This window comes from Sceloporus occidentalis, unplaced genomic scaffold (genome assembly GCF_023333645.1).
Source record: "Sceloporus occidentalis isolate IW3139 unplaced genomic scaffold, rSceOcc1.0.p SCAF_90, whole genome shotgun sequence".
Lineage (NCBI taxonomy): Eukaryota > Metazoa > Chordata > Lepidosauria > Squamata > Phrynosomatidae > Sceloporus > Sceloporus occidentalis.
The window spans coordinates 3,187,620-3,194,599 of NW_028317070.1; the positions used below are offsets into that span (position 1 = coordinate 3,187,620).

General features: G+C 38.0%; 1 pseudogene; it reads right to left on the reverse strand.

Moving 5' to 3' along the window:
• Positions 1 to 1,683, reverse strand: part of LOC149284616 (adenylate kinase 9-like) — a 34,043-nt pseudogene extending 32,360 nt beyond the window's left edge.
• Between the last annotated feature and the right edge of the window lie 5,297 nt (positions 1,684 to 6,980).

Here is a 6,980-nt window from a genome sequence, read left to right on the forward strand (position 1 = left end):
CCAAGATGGGCAACTTCTGCAGAATTAATCTTTTCTATCATTAACTGTATTACTAGCTCTTCAGGGATATTTTGACCTTGATAAAGAATCTCCTGAATCTGTATGTTAAACCAAAGTAGATTGAATGACATGAATTTATGTATCAGGGAAAGAAAACATTTTATCTCCAGTTTACATATTATATATTTTAATATTTAATGCTTTGGTGGTGCTTTTTTGATGGTATCTGCCTTACAGATATACATTCTTTTTACACTTTTTTTTTAATTTGGTTAGATTGCCAAAAAGCTTAATCTAGAACTTTCAAGAGTATGAACCTCCCTTTATCAAGTCAAAAGCAATACTAACTGTAAAACATCTAAGTAAGACATGGGCATGTACACAAAACTCCAAAACCTCATTGTAATCCTTCCAAAGACCATCCAACCAGAAATACAAATGCTAATAACATCCAACCTTGCCGTGGGAACCTTCTACTTGTATCCAAAAACCCACAAACTGTTTTAACATTTCTGCGGTGCTTTTTTAAAATAGTACACTGGTGTAACCCATAATGAACACACATTGTACATACCTTAACGCCCATCTCGGTTTCCCTTTGAATGTGTTCATTAATTAGATCTTTAGCTAGATGTTCATGAAAATGTGAGAAAAGGGTGGTGAGTTGCGTACATTCTTAATAAAATGGCATCCTATCCACAATAATGGAATCAATTAAAAGCGCAGAATACTTAAAATATTTTGCACGTAAATAAACCGCTAGAGTGGAAGATAAAATTGAACACATATAAATAAAGTATAATAATAATAATAATAAATAAAAATGATTTTAGAGGCATATCAATGTGCACTAGTTCATCACATAATCTACAGAACAAATTAACGCAATTATTTGCTTTTACCATTATGTGCAACAATCTTTAATGTGAGACAAAAGGGGCAGCTGCCCAGGGTCTTGGTAGTTTACACAGACCACCAGTGCTTGACCCCTCTGTCCGACTAAGGTGGACAGAGAAGACAAAGATATTGAGAAGAAAGAAGGGATGCTGTATTGGAGACGTACTAATAAGATGAGTAGAATTGGGGCCTAAAAGTAGCGTTTTCTGATGCTTGTGTAGGCCCCCTTTAAGCGGTTGCCCGAACACCTTATATGAGTACAAATGTTCCAAATATTTTCAGCACAAGAAGTATAAAAGAATAAAATGAAAAAAACTAATTAAACTAAATATTATAATAATGCTAAAACACAAATGCCTTGGTTTACACTAAACTATAAACACAATGCATGGTTATGTAATAATGTGTAGACCAACTACTAGAAACATACATTACAATGGGTACATTACCTTCAATAAAAATGGACTTCCAAGACTGTGACAGCTTCCTCCCTAGAGTGGTCTTTCCAGCACCCTAAAAATATAGACATCAATGATAAACGCCGATATGTGTATTTGGTATTAACCGAACGTGAATTATTCCAGTAGGATGTTTGTTTATTTATTTATAAATAAAATAAAAAGATAGATGTAAATGACATATAATTATTATAAAAGGATTGGATCTTACGGGTTTCCCAACGATCAGAAAGCATGTGGGTTTGGAGAGAAGAAATGCTTTCTCAGCTTCATCTTCATCAAATGTGTCTGCAAGTGGGAGTAAGGCTGCTTTCTCTTCAGAGCCCATTGTACAAATCCTAAATTGAAACACATTTTCAATGAAATGTAACCAACTGGAACATGGAAAACATAGAAACCCTGAGTTTTTCAACAGATAAGGACCATTTGGCCAGTCTAGTCTGCCTGTTTCTTTCTGCTTTTAAGACTAAAACATATGTCTAGGCAACGCATGCTATAAAGTTTCAAACAAACATTCTTATAAAACTATAACTACTCTCATACAAATATTTTAGAGATCTGATGGACTCAATAACTGTGACATTTCTTGTTCATCTGATTGCTGCATGTAATATTTGTCTGCACTAAAAAATACAATCTCTCAGCTTATTAGGGGAAAAAAGTATTTAATAAAAATAAACTTTGAGACTCTACCTTCTTTCAATCAAAAAAAGATAAAGAAACTGAAAACCACCCCAATTTCTTTCTCAACATATTTTGAACGTATTGTCACTGTGTAACAATGTTTGTCGCTGAAAACAGAATCTACGTTATGCAAAGAGCTACACAACGCAACAGACTATATACAATCCATGAGTATAACATTAATGTAAAAAATGGACAAAATTTTACATTATGTGATTAAAACACCGAAGAGATCACTAAAAGCGAGGTTTCATTCCCACTGAAGCCCATATGTAACTTGAAGTACACAAATATGTTTATATATACATATATATATATGTATAGCCCTGCATGTTATTTGCCTACGTCCCGTTATCTTTCATGATATATCGATTGGGGTATGGGGCTTTCTTAAACAGAGGGAGCCATATGTATTCACCCACGTGCCCATTATTATTAAGTTGGATCAATTCCGTGTAAACGAGCAGTATGTCTTCACGTTGACTAGTGATAGATGTTATAGACAGATTGAGTCGTTAAACACATAGATTTTTAGTTGAAATTCAGTTTTTCCTTTTGCTGCCTCCAATGTCCATGATTCTCCCCAACTTATTGCGGTGTATTATTGCACCACGGCTTTTGCCGTTACTGGTACAATGATTTAAAACATCCCAAATGTATTGCATAAAATGACACACATATAGATGATCTGACACATTTAATGGAATTATATATTTTTAATCACTACGCTAAAAGTATTCGGATAAATATCTTCTGGACTCACTATATCTGTAAGACCCGCATGGCCACATCATAAAACAAGGGCAGTCGCAACGCCATTATAAATTTGGCTCAGATTGGCAATACAACTGAAAAAAATTGAACGTTTTCCAACACTGGTGCTTTTTTTGATGACTAAGTAGCGCCGCGGTTACCCAACGGGGTTAGCAATTGTCGCAAGTGCAAATTTCGCATCACTTTGACAGAACTTTGGGATTGGGAAGCCATTGGTTTTCTCAAGTCTGTCCCTATGCGTCTGCCCTGAGCTGTAATAATTTGGGGTGGCTAACGGTGATACTCACGGCTGCTCCCCGCACTCTCCTCACTGTGGATCGGCACTGATTTGTTGACGTCCCTTCAGCCCAACCGTTTCCCGGGCAACAAACCCCGCCTTCCATAAACTAAACCACTGGCTCCGGCCTCTTTAAACGGATGGAGCCATTCCTACCGATGGTCACCCACTGTCCACTCGCTGACACCAGCACTTGTTGTCATGCAGTGACCAATAACTCATTTACATACATACACTCGTACATTTTAATTGCACATGTTCGCGTTTAATAACCATCAAACCACTAAGCAATATAATGTTATGCACAGCTGTCCGCTAATCATTATGTAGAAGTTGGAAACAAGTACGTATTTATCTCCTCTGAAGCTTCTGTACAATTGGAAAGTAATGCCATAGTAGAAAAAAAACGGAACGCTATAGTGCCTGCCGCGCTACTCGCGTTGTAAACACTAGAGAGCAATGCATGTCACCTGACACTAGCTATAAGCGTCGTCCTTAAGTGTTTCCGAGGTAGCCATTTGCCTGGAGCGCAATAACGTTTTATCTTTATGAGAATGGCTTCGCCAAAATGGCTCCTGCATTGCAGACACAGAAGAGGTGTCTCGTGTTGTTTAGAACTCTAGTCAGCTGCCCACTTTCCTGTACCAGCTGTATGCATGAAGATGGAACAATAGTATAGAACTCGCTTGGTTCTGTTCCCGTGTGACGTCACCGCGCGTGCCCCAGGTGAGTGTGCTAGCCGGGTATAAAATAAACAGACCTTCACGCCTTTTGATGCATGCTAGTCCTGTTTGTGGAGAGGCAGGGAAAGCAGATGTAGGGTTGCAGGTAATACCTATACCAAGTTTGACATGGCTGTTATAATTCTGTAACCGCTTTAATGATTGATACTGGAGTGTTTACTTGTCTTATTCAACACACTCCAAGAACTATTTAAAAAAAAAAAAAAAGTGGATTTTAATGGCCAAATATAAGAATTTCTATCTACGGCCAGAACACTGACAATAAAATATAATGTATTTTTTTTCAAAAATGAACAGCATCCTCACCATTGAACCTAATGTGCAGTTAAAATACAGGGCTGCTTTCATTGCCATATGAACCAAAGCAATGTCCAGTGTTAAAGTGACAAATAGAAAAAAATAGTCTAAAAGCAAACATGTTGGTCATGCTTGGGATGAAAGACCCAGGGACATCTCATAATGAATACTTCTGTTTAATTTAACAACTGTGTCTGTGCTCAAAACATGCAAAAATACTGCAGGTCTTACCATACTGATGTTTTAGAAAGTATTTTTTTATCCTATTCTAAGTATATTTACATGCAAGAATACCATAGTGACACAAGAGACTGGCCTCAAGAAAACAACAGTCAAGTCTAAAATGTGTGCCTCCTCTCCAGCTGCATGTTGCATGGCTCTTGGATAAGATCAGATTAGAGCCTTGAACAGAACAAACCAAGAAAGGATCATGGGTAAAGGGAAAGGGTTGACCAGAATGGTTAGAACCATAGACTTTACAGTGAAGTCCATCTGAGTACAGCAATTTTCTTTTTACAGAGATCAGTGCAGTTATTTGATCCAATAATCCATTTCTCTACTTAGTCGAACTTCACTTGGATATGGTGGTCATGCATTTTCCTGGTGGCTGCTTCCTGATTTCAGCCAGTACCATCTGGTCTTTTGCGCATCTATTCTTTTCCAGCAGCATTGTTCAGAACTGAACCTTGGTGCAACCCATTTTCCAATTGCCAATCACAGTCTAGTCAACTGAACAAGTGAATGTCATATTAAAATGAAAGAGGTTGGGTTTAAGCTCCCAGCAGTTTATTTCACAAAACAACAACATGGCAGACAGGAAGAGTCTTGGGCAAGATGGACTTCAATAAGTACACAAATAAAGGGTATGAAATATCGGGAGAATATTTAAATTAGAATTTTTACTGGTGTGTGACCTTTGAAGACAAAGATGTAAAGCACAAAGTCATTGTTTGTCTCCTACGTGTAAAAGAGGAGGCATCTGTCTTGTTGGCTAAAATGTTTAAGTAGCTTGAGCTAAACATGCTGTTTCCTTAATTACTTGGAGGTAAGGAATAAATTCAAAACGGGGAGCTGGTAACAGTAGAACAAGTATGGAAAGGCAACAAATTAGATGTAGGCCATAGCAATGATATCTTTAGGCCATAGCTAAAATATAACCAGCATTTGGATAAGAGACTTCCGCTTATCTCAACAGATCCCACCGGACATTTTATGATGACAGATGGCACATTAGAGATACTCTTTATGCGATTCATTGGTACTTTTAGTTTCTTGTTGGTTTGTGGCATTACAGATAGGATGCCACACTGGAAGAAAATGCTTTTGAGAACATACAAGATACATTACATTCATTTGGGCAAGATTTCTTCCATGGTGCTGGACGGCTTCTCTAATAAATGGTTTCTTGGGTAGTAGCTACATTTGATAACCAAATTGATTGAGACTGATGACCAGGGGTTAGCTGTAATACCCAAGTTTGGGATGTTCACCAAGAACAGACAGCCGCCTCTTAGCTCTTTTTTTTTTGGTTACAGAGGAAAGTGACAAAACAGTTTAATCCTGCCCATGGGCAGTCCAGAACCGAAATGTGAGGCAGATTTCCTCAGCACGAAGTTAATAACAACCCAAAACACATGTTTTGGCCTCAGTGGGATCTGTTTGGTATCCCTCCAGGCACAAGAAAGCAAAGAAGGTCCTCGTCTGGACTCAAGAGATCCCCAAAGGGTGAAATATCACAGAAAAGTGTTTCTAATAAGGTTAAATCAAAGTTCTGGACCTTGTATGAGATTAAAGTTTTGCCAAATGAAGTTAAATTATGTTAAATAAACTAAATGCGCATTGATCCTTGGAATTTAGTCTTGTTATAACTAAAATCTGCCGAGTCCCCTTTTTTAACCAGCAATTATATAAAGTAGGGCTGCAACAACTAATCGATAAAATCGATAATAATCGATAATGAAAATCGTTGCCAACGAATTTCATTATCGATTAGTTGAATCGATTTTTATTGATTATTAAATGAGGGTTTTTTCAGAGCAAACGCTCTGAAAAATACCCCTCATTATATAATCCGTTTGAGTGACTCACAGCAGCAGCTCCTACTTACCAGCCCCTCCCTGTAATCACTGTGACAACTGGCCCCGCCCCCTTCCTTATCCCAGAAGGCCAGAACCACATGGCTGTGACACTCATCTAACTGTAAGTATAAAATTAATATTTGGGCTACTGAAAGTTAGGGGAGGTGGGAGTTAATTTAGGGGTTGTTATGGTTAATGGGGTGTTTAGGGTTCATTTATGGGCAGTTATGGTTAATGGGGTGTTTAGGGTTAATTTAGGGACAGTTATGGTTAATAGGGTGTTTAGGGGCAGCTATGGTTAATAGGGTGTTTAGGGTTAATTTAGGGGCAGCTATGGTTAATGGGGTGTTTAGGGTTAATTTAGGAGCAGCTGTGGTTAATGGGGTGTTTGGGGTTAATTTGAGGCAGTTTTGGTTAATGGTATGTTTAGGGTTAATTTAGGGGCTGTTGTGGTTCATGGGGTCTTTAGGGTTAATTTAGGGGATGCTGTGGTTGATGGGGTCTTTAGGGTTAATTTAGGGGCAGTTATGGTTAATGGGGTGTTTAGGGTTAATTTAATGATGAGGACTGAGGGTTAATTGTATTAATTTATTAAAGTTAACTTAAGGTGCAGTTAGAGGTAAAGGGGGGCAAACTAAGGGGAATCTAAATCCTGGGGGCAGTGAAGATTAACCCAGTACTTATTTATAAAAGTATGGTCTGTGACTCTATGAGGGGACTATGAGATATCTGGGGGGTATAAGGCATATCTGGGGAGGACGGAGTGACATAT